Below are 15,584 nucleotides of genomic sequence, written 5' to 3' on the forward strand. Positions count from 1 at the left end.
TGGCCCCGAATACCTCAACAACCGCCTCCCGTTTTACACCCCCACCTGCCAGTTACGCTCTGCTAGCCTCGCCCTCGCCCCCGTCCCATGGATCCGAAGAACCACCACCGGAGGAAGATCGTTCTCCTACCTGGCAGCCAAAACATGGAACTCCCTCCCCACACACCTACGACTGACCGAGGACCATCTCACCTTCAGGAAACACCTCAAGACCTGGCTCTTCGAGCAGTAGTGACTCCCTCCCCCCCCTTCCCTCCAGCGCCTTGAGACCCTCACGGGTGAGTAGCGCGCTCTATAAGTTTACTGATTGATTGATTGATTGACAATTTTACAAATGCTGAGGTTTTGATGAAGACCAAGTCAAAGAAGACTGAAGAAAGGTAATGGTTGGGGATAGATTACCTACGCTTAAAGGCGCGATAAATGCTATTAGGATGACTGAGTCATTAAAAATCGTGTGGTGGAAGGGTGTAAAATTAATACTAAACTAAATGTATCTGTTGTAGCAAAGTTATGCTAATAATAAGAAATGTGATCGGAACGGGGATGCTGCAAGAGGGGATACCAAGGAAGGATATAGTACAAACAGTATTATTATTATTATGAAGAAAAAAAGCACCAGTTATAAAGTTGTGGTAGTCCTAGCCATTTAGCAAGTGCAAAACACTGTCCTATCGTCAATAAGGTTTGTAACAGATGCAAGAAACGTGGTAATTTTGGGTGTGTGTGTAAGAAGCAATTGCGAGGGGTGATTTGTGTAAATGCTAAAGGAATTAAATGGAATGGGCCATAAGGGGAAGATGGAGTGGTATTATGGGTCCAAAACATAATGGGAAATGCTAACAAAGGAATACACAAATGCGCAGGGTGAATGGATGGGGTGCAAGTCGAAGTAATGGATGGAGTTATGTGTGATTTTGGGCTGGCCACACCAAGAAGTTATGGGAATGAGTCTAGAATCCAGAGTGAATCTACCCATGTACATTATGGGTGCCAGTGAGTGCGCTGGTTATATGTAAGCTAAGTTGAGTGAGGAGTTCAATGATGTATTCAAGGAAGAACTGAGCAAGTATTGGCGGTAAACATAACATTTTGATTGTGTGAAAATGTGAGACCTGGAAGACAAAAGGTATGTAATGTAAATAGAGAAACAGAGTTAAGAAAATTTTACAAGTGTTGTGTAAGGACATAATTTAGTCGATTGGTTGGCTCGCTCAAGAGTTCAGGACAGTCAAGATTATGTGTTATGTTATCAGCATTTATAGAGCGCATGGCTGCCCCAGCAACGGGGCATCCCAGTGCTAAATCTGATAGAGGCGGATAAAGAGGCTGACAGCTAAATAAAGATTGGAGAAAAACCATGTCTTAATCATTTTCCTAAAAGCCCAATGGTCTTGTATGCCGCGGATAGCAAGAGGGATGATATTCCAGAGGCTGGGTGACAGTGCCCTGAAAGAGCACCCTCCTGCTCTGGTCCCGCGCACCCGCGAGACAGATGCCAGATGCAGTCCGCAAAGCGCAAGGCATGAGCTGGAGTATAAACAGAGCACAACTCACTCAAAATGTGCAGACACAGGCCATGCAGGATCTTATTTGTGGTGCATAAGGTCCTAAAGTAAAATCTCTGTTCTATAGGTAACCAGTGAAGCCGTTGAAGGAGGTCAGAGGCACGGCAATGTTTAGGTAGCCTTGGCCTGCACCTCGAACAAAAGGGTGCTGTGTATCAGAACTCCAAAATTCTTAACCACGCTTTTCGGCTTGGGAGGGGTACCAAGGGATCTAGGCCACCATTGGTTGCCCCATAGATGGATGTCTCGACCCACCAGAAGCACTTCTGACTGTAGTTATCGGCCATCAATGTGTAGACTTGCATCCTGTTTGAATGATTCGACAGTTCCTCAATACTCAATTTACAATAAATGTTGGCAGGGGTATCTGGTGCTACAGTTTTTACAATAATTGATTTGGACAGTGCATATCATCAATAGGAGGTGGGTGAGGACTCCAAGCATTTCACTGCCTGGATCATACCAGAGGGAACATTTCAACACAAATGCAAGCTATTCCAATTGGACAGTGCAGTTCCGCATTCCAGAGACTCATGAATGACACTGACGAATATAAGTGGATGTACAGTGCTACAGCATTATGTTTTTTTTAGTCTTTGGGGATGACACTGAAACACAATTGACCTGAGGATGGTTCTTTCTAGGTTGTTTCAACAAGTTGAAACAATGACAGTCTTTGTTACTACATCTATATTAACATTTATCTAGTTAAACAGGAATATGTAAATACATATCAGACTGGCAAATGTAAACACGTTTGCAAATAAACAATACAAATGGAAAATTTGAAAAAATTTAATTAAATTGTAAAATAAAAAAAAAGATATTGCAATAAATTGTCCTAATTCTTACTGGGAACATATTACCCTCAAGACAATACAATTTATTGGCCAAATAATACTACAAATATACAAATTATATCAACTTTATAAAAAACAAAAAGGAGCAAATCTGGATTTTGAATGGTTTGAAAGGGAGGAAGGTATACATCAAGGATAACATGTGACAGAGCGGTAAGTAAGTGAAAGTTATCTAAAAAAGAAAAACTGCGTTCATGTAACAAAAAGGGCAATGCAACTGAGGACAATGCTCAAAAGCTCATAAGTTTGAAAACACTGTGAGCGGTTGTGCTTTTACAATGTCACTGTTTAGCCCGAACAAATTGAAACCATCTGTTACCTACAAGATGCATTTGAAACAATCCAAAATATATACACACATCCGTTTGGCAAAAAACAAACCACTGCTATGTTGCAAACAAATTAGGCAACCGATATCTCCTGAATAACAGATAACTGAACTTGAATAATTTTATGAATGATCCCAATTCATATTTCAGTATATTCAAAAGGAGAATGATCCCCAAAACATTTGTTTAAAAAAACCAACCACTTCAGTGCATTAAATGCTGCAGCTCCAGTAAAAGACTATTTGCTCAACTGAAATGTGAAATTGAAAACTAAGCACAATCAACAAGGTGTTTCATTTATGTTGCTTATAACAATCTTAGGCATTCTTATGAAGTTTATTTGAAAAATGTTAAAATTTAAATATTAGATTTTAAAGATGCGTGGAAATTAACATAAATTAAATAACTAAATTGCAAAGCTTCAGTTTCCCACTTCTAAGGTTTCAGCTCTGTCCAACGTAACTACTTGGTCCATTAAATGGCAATGGAAAGACATGTAAACTATGCAGTGCTTCATCAGGTTACCATAAGTGGATAATCAACCCTGTTATTAGGGTCATCAAAAGTCATTTACAATACAGATCAGTCCTAATCTTATAATTGTGCATCATATGTGGTTTGCAGACAGATTTATACATTTCAAATGCAATAATCAAGCAATCAAAAAATTACACCAACTTGTAAGACTAAAAGCACCTTTCGTATTTGAAAACTCAATAACTAATATTTTAACAATGATACTAACGTCTTGATTTATTAGCCAGCTAGGTAATGCACAAAAAGCTAGTTCTATCAAAACTAATGTTGACATGTCGCAGCCGGAATTATGCATGTACGGTGTTAAAACTCTTCACATACACTAGTGATTGGTTCCCAGTGGATTCTTGGCATGTGAGGTACTGTAAGAAAGGAAACACAATGTTATACACCACAAAGACTACAGAGAAAAGTACAATGTTATTCTAGTTTAGATGTAGCTCTGTAAATAAATATATTTCTTTTTTAAAAAAAACGTAATTGTTAAAAAAAACAACCACCCAACATTACAGCATACAATAGATCATCGGTATTTTGTGCACAACCCTAAGACTGATCAGGACACCGTCCCAAATTAAGGCTGTGGCATACTTGACAATGAGAAATACATTATAGGCATCGTCAAAATTCACTATAAGCAATGGGGATTGGGGGTGGGGGGCGGCAATTATTGCACTTGACCCCCTGAGTACTCCCCAGCTCGTTCATCCTCTACTTCTGAACCGGTCCTGCTAAGCGCTGTATCACTATGGTCACTCCCCTCCAACCCTGAGTTGAAGGCCAAGATACACAGCCCACGCCATTCCATGAGCTCTGCCTGTAAATTATCATCATTGCGCGTTAGTTTCATGTGCTTTTCTTCCCCTATGGTCCATTCCTTAACATCCCGCAGCAATGTAGGTATATCCATGCTTCTCTGCCCCATCCAATTTATAGCTATTCTACATCTGGCCAGAACCACCATGAGTTGCAGCAACTTGTATGGTATTTTTCGTTTTTTAGGTTTATGTACATGGGCTGGCAATCAGATGATTGGATCTTCTCGTATGGGAAGACCCATGCTCGTTCGCACCTTTTTCACCACCTGTGCCCAGAACTGCCGCCTCTCAGGGCACACCCATGGCACATACCATCATTGTTTTGTGAGCTGCATCGTAGCTTCGCCGGGGTAATGAGGGTGCGGTGTAGGAAGTTATAATGGATAAATTTAAACCTGGTATTGCAGGAAACTGTGTGTAAGTACGCAGATAGCAGTCCAAGAACCGTCCTCTATTTGCATATTGAAGTCCGTCTCCCCTGCTACTCGTGACGACTGGGCTGGACCGCCGAATCCCGTCTCCTAGCCTTGTAAAAGATCGATATCAGTCTGCGGACAGAACCACAGGTAAGGATCAAATCTAGGGTATTTGTCGGCTGCGGAATGTCTGCATATTGTGGCCAGGTAATATTCACTACATCCCGGATCCCCCTGTATTGTAGTAAGTGATCCTGCCCAAGCGCAAAGCCCTCACAGGCTTGTTCGTACGTTAGGAACGTCTCATTTGGGTAGAGATCCGCGAGGACCTCACATCGGCCCTCCCTCCAGGCCTGAAAGGATCTATGGGCATTCAGATCTCTGAGTGGAGCCAATATCCAAATGGGTAGCTCTTTATGGAAGGGTGCATGCTTCAGCACCTTTTCTACAAATTGATGCCAAATAGTTTCAGTTTGACGCACCAAGTAGGGCAGGTCCCCCTCCACTGCCCTCCCCCTCATCAGGGCTGCTGGGAGGGCCCCTGGGTCTAGTCAGCCAGCTAGGAGCCGCTTTTCCCAGTTGTCGGCTTCCTCGAACCAGGGGGACGCATGCTGGAGCTGAGCCGCAAAGTAGTACAACTCAAAGAGAGTGGCCTCTAATACGCCTTCTTTAAATATACGCGTGAGAGCTACTCTGCTTCACCGACCAGCCCACAGTAGTGAAATAAGAATTGTATTGAGCGGTTTGAAGATTCATTGCGGAACTGGGCAGGGTGAGTTCTGGAGTGCATATAGGCACCTTGGTAGCATCACCATTTTAGCCACTGCAAGTCTACCCTTCAGGGACACCGGTAACGTGATCCAGAAAGTCACTAAGGGCCTTCAGGACCCTATCCAAGTTTAGGGCTATTAACTGGGAGTTGGCTCTGAAAATATTTTTTTAAATTATGTCACTAGTATGGTGAACAAAAGCCAAGTACACGTGGTCTCTACAAGAAACTGGTAGTCAACAGAAAAGTAGGATTAATAATGAACACGAATAAGGAAAAATAAAGTATTGATGATTAGCACTTGTGTGAAACAAAGCCGTGGAGGAAATCCTTAATCTATGATCCAACGTGGCTGATTATCTTTACTCAAATTTATAGAAGAAGATCACAAGAAAAAGAGATCGCCATTTTTGGAATTATTTGTACTTCGGTGTGGACTAGTCCAAGGATGGGCTGTGACACTGTAGGTCTACCTATTACCCTGGATATGGAGAAGGCCTAGCCATAATGGAAGAGTTCAGCTGCCTAGGCAGTACTGTCAGACATGGAGAGGCAGGTGGTGCCATCAAGAGCAGACTGAACAAGGCCAGGAATGCATTCTGGATGCTGAACATTTTGTGGAGGCCTTCGCAGTACAGCACCAACATCAAACTGAGGGTTTAACAGAGCTGTGGTCTGTTCACACTCTTGTATAGATCAGAATGCGGACTAATGACGAAAAGCGGCATAACCAAACTGTCAGTGTTCCACAGCACTAACCTGAGAAGAATCTTGCAATTTTCTGGCCGCAGACAATCTCCAACCAAGAACTGCTCACCAGATGCAAGCAAGAGGGCATGGACACCATCATTACGAGAACATGGATAGGACACCATTAGAAGATATCACCACAATAACAGCTCTCGACTGTACCTCAGAAAGCAAACGGAAGATAGACAGGCCAAAGAACAACTGAACTGAGGAAACCGAAATGAAGACTTTGAACCACAACTGGGGCAACTAATAGAAACATGCCCAAGACAGACAGAAATGGAGGTCCTAGATGCTAGCCATCATAACGGGCAGTAAGCAAGTTCCCCGTTTCTTCTTCTTGAGTTTGTTTCTACCGGATGTGACTGTATATTTTATTTTAGAAGTTTTATATAGTGCTAGCTTAACCCGTAGGTATCAGAGCGCTTCACATACATCCTGTAAAAGAACAGACGGAAATTGCATTACATAGTAAGCAGGCAGTAGGGGGGCGGGGCTTGGCAGCCGATGGAGAAAGACGGGTGATCGCTGAGCTCCGAGTCGGCCTCCCCTATTAATCCTGGCGATAATCATCCTGGCGGCCTTGAAGCCCTGATTTTGCCCGCATCTCCTCCGCACGCCTGGGGGACTGATCGGAGGCGGTGGGCCCGGGTCCGCTGCTGTGTGAAACCCGCGCCGCGCCCGTGACCTGCTGGGCGGCGCCTGCCATTTTGCGGCCTCCAGTGATCAGGAGGCCGGCCCGCGGTGGCGACTGGCCAGCCGCCGGCTGCCGAGGGGATCGGAGTACCGGAATCACGGGCTCGCCGAGGGAGCGGAGCCTTGGCCATCTTGCTGCGGAGCATCTGAAGAAGCTCGGCGGGGGCGCCTGACGGTGGGGAGGCCAGAAGCAGCCCTCGGCCCTGGGGGCCTGCTGAGCGCCGACTGCGGAACGCGGGATTGGGGTAAGGCCTGACCCTGCGCAGACTACCGGAGTAACGACGGACCGGCGCTGGCCCCTGGCCGCTTGCCGTTGGGGGGCTCTGCTGGGCGCCAACTGCGGTGCGCGGCATTGGGGTAAGATTTGGCCTTGCGCAACCCCCCAGAGTGAGGACGGATCGGCGCTAGCCCCTGGCCGCTCGCCATCGGGGGCCCTGCTGGGCGCCAACCGCGGAACGCGGGATTGGGGTAAGGCCTGACCCTGCAAAGCCTGCCTGAGTAGAGACGGACCGGCGCTGGCCCCTGACTGCTTGCCAACGAAGGACCTTACTGCCACCGGAGGGCCTGGTGACTCAGCGCTGGGGACACTCGAGAGGACCGGTCACCTTGGGGCCCTGTTGGCGGCGCCAGCGGCGGGAGGCTGAGGCCCGGCCTGGGACCCTGCGGACGTGGCGGGAGCTGACTCCTGGACCTGCCCTTGCCGGGGGTGTTGCTCCCTGACCCCCGCGTGATTGGAACCTTGGACGACTGCCCCCGACGCCATATTGGGCTGGCTGCACTCGTCGTCGCTTCTGGACTCGGAGGAGCGGCGCGCCCAGGGGGGCTCCTCGGGGTCGGCGGCCTGCGGAGTGAAAGGTGGTGACCAGGTGCTGCTAGGGAGTTGCTGGTCTTGGTGGCCAGCGGAACCGGCGGGTGTACAACGCGGAGAGTGACCCCAGGACTCGTGAGCTTGCGAGTTGGACTTGGAGGTGGACGCCAACCCTGCTACTGCGGAGTCGAGGCACGACTGTCACCATGGGGAAACGCCTAAAGCCTCCCCCGGAGGCTGCTGGAGAGGCGACGGATGACCAGGGCTCCACTCTGGACGTTGGTCCGGCGGCGGGTCTGCCGCAAAGCCAGATGGAGCAGATCCTGAAGGCCATCGCCGACACCAGGGAGGCCCTACATCATGACATCGGGCAGGTGTCCACGAGCCTGGGCCTACTACGTGCGGACCACGGCAAATTGGCAGATCGGGTCAAGCAGGCCGAGACCCGGATGGATGCACTGGAGCCCGCGACAAAAGCGGCGGACGCCCTGATGGGGGAGCTGCAGCAAAGGGTGCAGCTTCTGGAGCAGAGGGCGGAGGACGCTGAAGGGCGCAACCGCCGCAACAACATTCGCGTGGTGGGCCTGCTGGAGAAGATTGAAGGGACGGACATGCTGAACTATCTGGAGGCCTGGCTGCGAGACGTGGTTGTCCCGGAGGGTCTGTCGCCATTCTACACTCTAGAGCGCGCCCACCGTGTACCGGCTCGTCCCCCGGCCGAGGGTCGGCCTCCCTGCCCGGTGGTGGCGCGATTGCTGCATTACAGGAAACGGGACCTCATTTTACAAAAGGCGCGTGCTTTGGGGCCCTATAAGGTGGACAACGCCCAGGTCTCCATATATCCGGACTACTCCTTGGAAGTCCAGAGACAACGCTCGACCTTTCTGGGGGTCAAGAAGGCTCTTCGGGAGGAGGGCGTCCGCTACTCCCTCCTGTTCCCAGCCCGCCTGCGGATCATGATGGATGGCAAAACTTCCTTCTACGATTCTCCTGACGACGTTTGGGACTGGCTGGAGTTATACAAGACCGGCGCGGATGCGCATCACACACCCGGGGAACAACAGAGAGCGCCACCGAGACCCAGGCGGAGTAGGAGGCCCAAGAAACGACCGCCGAACGTTCGGACACCTTCAATCTCACAAACTGAGCTGGAGCGCAGAGATGCCCTCCGGGCGGTCTCCACTATCTCCCAAACGAAGGGTCCCACATCGGTGGTGGAGTCGGGCTCCCGAGGAGGCACTGACGAGGGGACTTCGGAGGAGTCGGGAGCTGGGGACCCCATACCGCCCCATGTCACACCTGGGACTGCTGATGGTTTGATGGACGAATGATGTTAATGCTCCCCTACAGTGGTATTGTGTGAACTGATGTGTTCCTGATCTGGGTTTGGGTTGGAAGCAGTGTAGCCCGGATGGGTCTGACAATGGTATTGGGCGGCTAACTCCTATAGTGGTTGTTGCTTTAATCGGGGTGGAGATGCGGGGCACATGGGGCACGTTGGGGAGACCTGACTAGGAGGAGTGTGCGGTTCAAGGTCTGTTGGAAGAGGCGACAGGCCACCCCCTCATATCTCACACCTATTGTGGGACTCTGGTAGTTGCCAGAGACTGTTCTCTTTGGGAGTTAATCATTTGGATGGGTTTCTACTGTTTGGGGCCTATTCTGGGGAGGGGTGGGGCATGGGATTGTTGGGGGATGTCGGGGTTTTGGTTTTGGGGAGTAGCCAGTGTGCATGCGATACTTGCTTTCATTGGGACTGTAATCGTTATTCGGGATGGGGACCCTCCTTGAACTGAAGTGTGTGACCTGGAATGTGAGGGGTCTGAATTCCATGCTGAAACGTCATAAAGTCCATGCCTATCTTGTCCGCAGGGGGGTGCAGGTTGCCTTTTTGCAGGAAACTCACATTGATCGAACTGAGGGGAGGGCTCTGCAGCGCAGATGGCGGGGACACATGTTTTACACTACCTACTCGGCCTTTGCAAGGGGGGCTTTGATTTGGGTGCGGGCGGGGATTCCCTTCCAGCCTTTGGTAACGGTGGTTGACCCTGAGGGGAGGTTTGTGGCTGTACAGGGCCGCCTAGATGGGAGGGACGTGACGCTCTGCAGCATCTACGCCCCGAATGTGGACCAGCCTGCCTTCTTTGCTCGATTGTCTGGGAAACTGGCAACTGTCCTGGCTGGCACGGTCCTGCTTGGGGGGGATTTTAACTCTGTACTGGACGTAGAACTAGATAGATCTCACCCACCTCTGGCGCAGGCGTCGGCTCACAGACTAGCGAAGAGTAGGAGAGAGTGGCAAAGTAGCTGGGGCCTGGTAGATGCATGGCGGACCCAACACCCCATGGAAAGGGACTTCTCCTTTTACTCCCCCCCGCACGATCTGCATGTTCGCCTAGACAGCATTCTGTGTTCGTTGGACGCTCAGAGCCTGGTCCGCCACAGCGAATACTTGGCCAGGATGATATCCGACCATAACCCTTGCTTAGTGACGGTCCAGTGGATGAGGCGACGCCAAGCTATCCCGACGTGGCGGTTGAACCCACTAACACTGGAAGACCCGGCATTCAAGGCCGATGTGCGCAGTGGGGTGGAGGGATACTTCGACGCTAATGTGGGCACAGCCTCCAGCAGGGCGTTAGAGTGGGACGCCTTTAAGGCGGTGATTCGGGGCATCTGTATCTCGGCTACCGCGGGAGTCCGTAAGACCCTCCTGCAGGATGTAGAGCGCAGCGAGGGCCGCTTGCGCGAAGAGGAACGACGCAGTCACACGGACCCTGCGGCTCACGGAGCGGTCTCGGCGGCACGAGAGGTAGTGGCGACGACCATGGAAAAGTTGCGCTGCTTTGACTATAAGGAGTTTCTGGCCCGGGCTCACGCCGAGCGTGACAAAGTAGGCTCACTGTTGGCGTGGTTGGCCAGCCCTGGGACCCGTGGCTCCCCGATAGTAGCGCTCGCCACCCCAGAGGGGCACATGGTTCATACGCAGTCGGACATTAACGACCAGTTCCTCCAATATTATACGCACCTTTATAAGAGCAGGATGCCGGACCCTCCGGTGGAGCTGGAGGAGTTCCTGTTGGCGGCGCAGTTACCCAAGCTCGACCCGGAGCATGCGAACCGCCTGGGCGGGGACATCTCCGTGGGGGAGATCAGAGTGGCCATCAAGCACATTGCCCGCCACAAGACTCCTGGCACGGATGGGCTGCCGATCGAATTTTATGCGGCATATGCGGATGTGCTGGTTCCGAGATTGCAGGCGGTTTACTGTGAGGCCTGGGACTCGGGGTGCTTGCCGGCGTCTACTCGCGAGGCCTTGGTGATACCCTTACTGAAGCGGGAAGGAGACGCGAGCTGCCGTTCGGCGTACCGCCCGCTCTCCATGCTCACCACGGATTATAAGATCCTGAGCAAAGTCCTCTCGACGCGACTGCTGACCCACATGCGCACCTTGGTACATACTGACCAGGCGGGCTTCATTCCCCAACGCACCACTGCCACCTGTGTGCGCCGGTTGCTCCGGATCATGGGGGGAGAGGCCGCTGCTAGTCCGGGGGCTGCAGTCCTCTCGATTGACATCGAGAAGGCATTTGATAGCGTCGAGTGGCCGTACCTGCTCCGTGTACTGGAGGCCTTTGGACTTGGCGAGCGCTTCGTGAAGTGGACTGCCTTGCTTTATGCCGCGGCCACGGCCCGTGTCAAAACAGGGGCCACCATCTCCGCCCCTTACGCGGTGAGTCGGGGAACCCGACAGGGGTGCTCTCTATCCCCCCTGTTATTTGCACTCGCTATTGAACCACTGGCTGCGCATGCCCGTCTGGGTCGAGCGTATGCAGGTCTACCGCTGAGAGCCGACACCCACTACATCTCTCTCTATGCGGATGACTGTTTACTGTTTCTGGCGGACACAAACGATTCCCTGCGTGGTGCTGAACGACTGCTGTCGGATTTTGGTCAACTCTCGGGACTGAGAGTTAACTGGGGGAAATCATGCCTCTTCCCGCTGACCCCGGGGGAAGGTGGCATCCAACCGGAGGGCGCACTGCGGTGGGAACACCATTGCCTCCCCTATCTGGGCACTCACATCTACCACTCACCATTGGCCCTCTTAGATGGCAACATCAACAGAGCGATTCGGAGCTTGCAGGGCTGCATGAGTTTCTGGCGGACGCTGCCGCTCTCGGTCGCGGGACGAGTCGCGTTGCTGAAAATGGTGGCACTTCCCCGATTGTTATATCTGTTTCGCACCCTGCCGATCTGGATCCCTGCATCGGTCTTCAACAGACTCCGCTCCCTAACATCTGGGTTCATCTGGGGGTCGGGTAGACGACGAGTTGCGCTGACCACGTTGGTGCGCCCCAGGGCGGACGGGGGTCTCGCGGCCCCGGATTTTGAGTGGTACTACTTAGCGGCACAACTGCAGTGGCTCACCCAGGCGGTGGCTTTGGAGTTCCGAGGCCCAGTGGGAGTGGCGGGCAGACTGTTCCCGAGGCACATCATCTCCTTTATAATCTTGGGCCAGAAACTAGACCTCGCCCAGCTCACACTGGAGGAACGCACGATTCGCAGTTGCTGGCTTCGGTGCCACAAGCGTTTTGGTGCCGCTCCCCCCTATGCCCCTGAAATCCCGCTAGGGATGTGCACGGCCTTTCCACACGGTGGCGACTGGTCAGCACTGGTGATCTGGGAGGAGCTTGGCTTGCAGATGGTTGGCGATCTCTACAAGGAAGGGTCACTGCTCACGTTTCAAGAACTGCGGGACACTTATGATCAGCCGAGGGGTGACTATCTGCTGCACGCTTCCTTAGTGGCAGGTATTCGCCGTCATTGGAAGAGTGGGCTCGCCGAACCGTCGACCTCGGAGTGCTGTCAATACGTGGTAATGGCCGCTGGCACTTACAAGGCCGTCACGTGCCTTTACAGAAGGCTCTCGACTGCTGCCCTGCGACCCCTAGATGAGCTGCGAGCCAAGTGGGAAGGGGACATTGGGCGACCTATTCCTGAGACGACATGGCCACACTGCTGCGCCGGGCATGGAAGGGCACTAGGAACGCCAGGTTTCAACTGGTCCAGTTTTTTACCCTGCACCGTGCATACCTAACGCCAATTAAAATCTCGCAATATTTCGAGGGTGCATCCTCGCTGTGTCCTAGATGTAGGACGGCGAACGCGGACTTCGCTCACATGTTTTGGACCTGCATTTCGATGGCGGGTTACTGGGAGGCGGTGATGTCCTGCCTGAATGCTGTCACGGACCGGCAGATCGATCCCGACATAGGCACCTGCCTATTACTGTGGTTCCCTCACACTCCTCATACTCGAATCACCAGTAAATTTTACGACTTGGGTTTGATATTAGCCAAACGTGAAATCACCATGCACTGGAAATCTACCCAAGGTCCCAGCTACTCGCGTTGGAGGACTACACTGGAGCGCTGGGCGAAGGCAGAGAGTACCTTGCAGCTGCGACAGGCCAGGAGCCTAGATAATGACAAGGCATTAGAGGCGGCTAGGGCGTGGGAGGCACTAGTTGAGGCGCTCCAGCAACCGGAGGGTGACCTGAGTGAGGATGAGGGAGGATCACCAGGCTGAGGACACTGGGTTCAGGGATACCTTGCACTCACCATGGCGCACACACTACTTACACCTACTAATAACAGATCTGAGGGTTCTGGTTCCCCATTGAAGGGCGTTACTTACCCTACCAAGGTTCCTATCCAGGAAAGGAATGTGATACCATGTAAATGATTGAGAGGGAGAAGTGTGACACACTGGCTGCGGGGGTGGGATAAGGGGTGGGATGATTCGGTTAGGGGACTGTTCTATATAAAAGGCGTCTTGTTGGCACTGTACTGATATATTGGACCATTGGCTAAAACCTTGAATGCTTATTTTCTTCATTGTACTGTACCTCTTGAACTCGACTGCCAATAAAAACTATTTTTGCAAAAAAACATAGTAAGCAGGCAGTAAGAAAGCAAACCAAGGATAAAAAAAACACAGCACGAAAAATAAGGTGGTTAACACAGTCCGGTCACCAACTATCCTTAAATGTCAAGAGAGATGAGTAAACTCGGATATTGAAGACTAAGTTAGTTGACGTTGGTCAGGAAAGTATTTTTTTTTTTTTATATTTAATTTTTTTTTATTTTCCAGAGTAATAATCCAATAAATGTTACAGCACACTTATACATTTCAAAATCCGAATCATTACAGTACTAATACCATCATTTGCAGATAATTGTAACTATATTTGATGCACAACCGTTTAAAGCAATAATAGAGAAGACAATTTACATACTTTTCACCCCATGTCCTCAGCTATCTAGTCGTTAGCCACAGACATCCCTTCCTGATTTATCATTCCGTTTTTCCAATTTGCCACTGGATGCCAAATCTTCTTTCCCAGAGATCTGCCTCTTTTTCCCTTTCTATCATATATTGCTTTTTCTAAATTATAAGTTGATAATAACCGGGCAATCCACATCTGAAAGGTTGGTGGGACCCTGTCAAGCCATGATATTGCTATGCAAATTCGAAAGACTGCGGTCAACATAAATATAAACTCAAAAGGAGCATCCTCAGTTCCTACCGAGACCCCCAACAGTAATAGCTCATCTGTAAGCTTAATTTTAAGACCCAGCGATATGTCAGAAAATTTCTCAATCTCTTTTTTGAGGGAAAACAATTGTGGGCATTGCGAAAACATATGTATAATGTCAGCACCATCGGAGTCACAACGTGGGCATGTTATTCCTGTGTCGCACCCCCCCCATTGTGCAATTCTGGCTGGGGTATGATACAGCGAGTATATAGTCTTGTAGTGTTGTGACTGTAGGGTAGCAGAACATAAAACCGTTCGGCCCAGATCAAGGGATAGCTGAAAACCTTCTGACTGTGACCCCAGTTTTTCCGCCCACTTCCTGACATATTTCTCCCTATCATCGGTTTTATATGTACACAATTCTGCGTATAAATACCGAATTGTACAATGAGAGCTGCCCTCTATATAGTCCATTATACGACAATTCCCAAAGCCCAACGTTCCTCCCTGTTTATTTGCCAGATAGCTTCTAATCTGTAAATATTTGAAAAAGCTATTGTTTGTTACTTTGAACTTGCTTTGGATTTCTCGAAACTGTAGGATTTCCCCCTGTTGGTTCATAAGGTTCCCTATCTTCTTAATCCCTTTATTATCCCAGTCCCTCATCACCATATCCCTGAAAATATCACCAGGGAGAGATCTGTTTGTATACATTCGTGTGTAGCTATTGTGTCTTCCTAATCCCATTTTCTTTTGTAGTACCTTCCAGATACTATAGGCAGCTTTTAAAGTTTTGAACCTAGTATGCTTGAAATAGCTGAAATCAATTGTGTTTAAAAATCCGTTTTCAGCCCCTTCTCCCAACAATGCAGTATAGACATTAGTGTATCCCTGTGTGCCTTCCTCTCCTAACTCTGTGCCGCCACCCCCTATTAGTCCCTGAAAATATTGCATAGCTGTGGCCCAATAATAAACACGAAAATCAGGTGCTCCCCAACCCCCCTTTTCTCTTGGTAGTGTTAGGTGTCGATATGCTCTCCTGGTTTTACCTTGTGCCCAAATAAATTTATTTAAAATTGCTTCTATTTTGTTAAACCAAAAGTGATCAAAGTAGAGTGGGATTGCTCTAAATAGGTACAAAAATTTTGGGAAGGTAGTCATTTTGATCACATTTATGCGGCCCATCAACGTCAAATGAAGCTTGTGTATCCTTTCTGTATTCTCCTTTACTTTGTTTACTAGTGGTTTCATATTTATCTCTACTAAATTTTCTAAATCTGCAGTAACTTTTATTCCTAAGTATGTGGCTACTTTGACAACTCTGTTGTCTTGATATGTCATATAGGAGTTTTGTACTATTTGTGTTTTCTCACTATTAATTCTATATCCCGAAATTACTCCAAAGCCTGTTGCTTCCCTCTCTATCTCAGGGAGAGCAATATCTGGATTGTTGGTGATTATAGCCACATCATCCGCATAAGCAAATACT

General features: G+C 49.6%; 1 protein-coding gene across 1 annotated transcript in view; it reads right to left on the bottom strand.

Moving 5' to 3' along the window:
- Positions 1-2,347: 2,347 nt before the first annotated feature.
- The window catches only part of LOC144826439 (CDC42 small effector protein 2-B-like), a 258,551-nt gene continuing 245,314 nt past the window's right edge, over positions 2,348-15,584 (bottom strand). Inside the window, exon 5 of the mRNA XM_078684766.1 lies at positions 2,348-3,656. The gene's annotated coding sequence lies outside the window, so the exon portion shown is untranslated. The remainder of the gene's footprint in view (positions 3,657-15,584) is intronic.

This window comes from Lissotriton helveticus, chromosome 3_2, assembly GCF_964261635.1.
Source record: "Lissotriton helveticus chromosome 3_2, aLisHel1.1, whole genome shotgun sequence".
In the NCBI taxonomy this organism is placed as follows: Eukaryota; Metazoa; Chordata; class Amphibia; order Caudata; family Salamandridae; genus Lissotriton; species Lissotriton helveticus.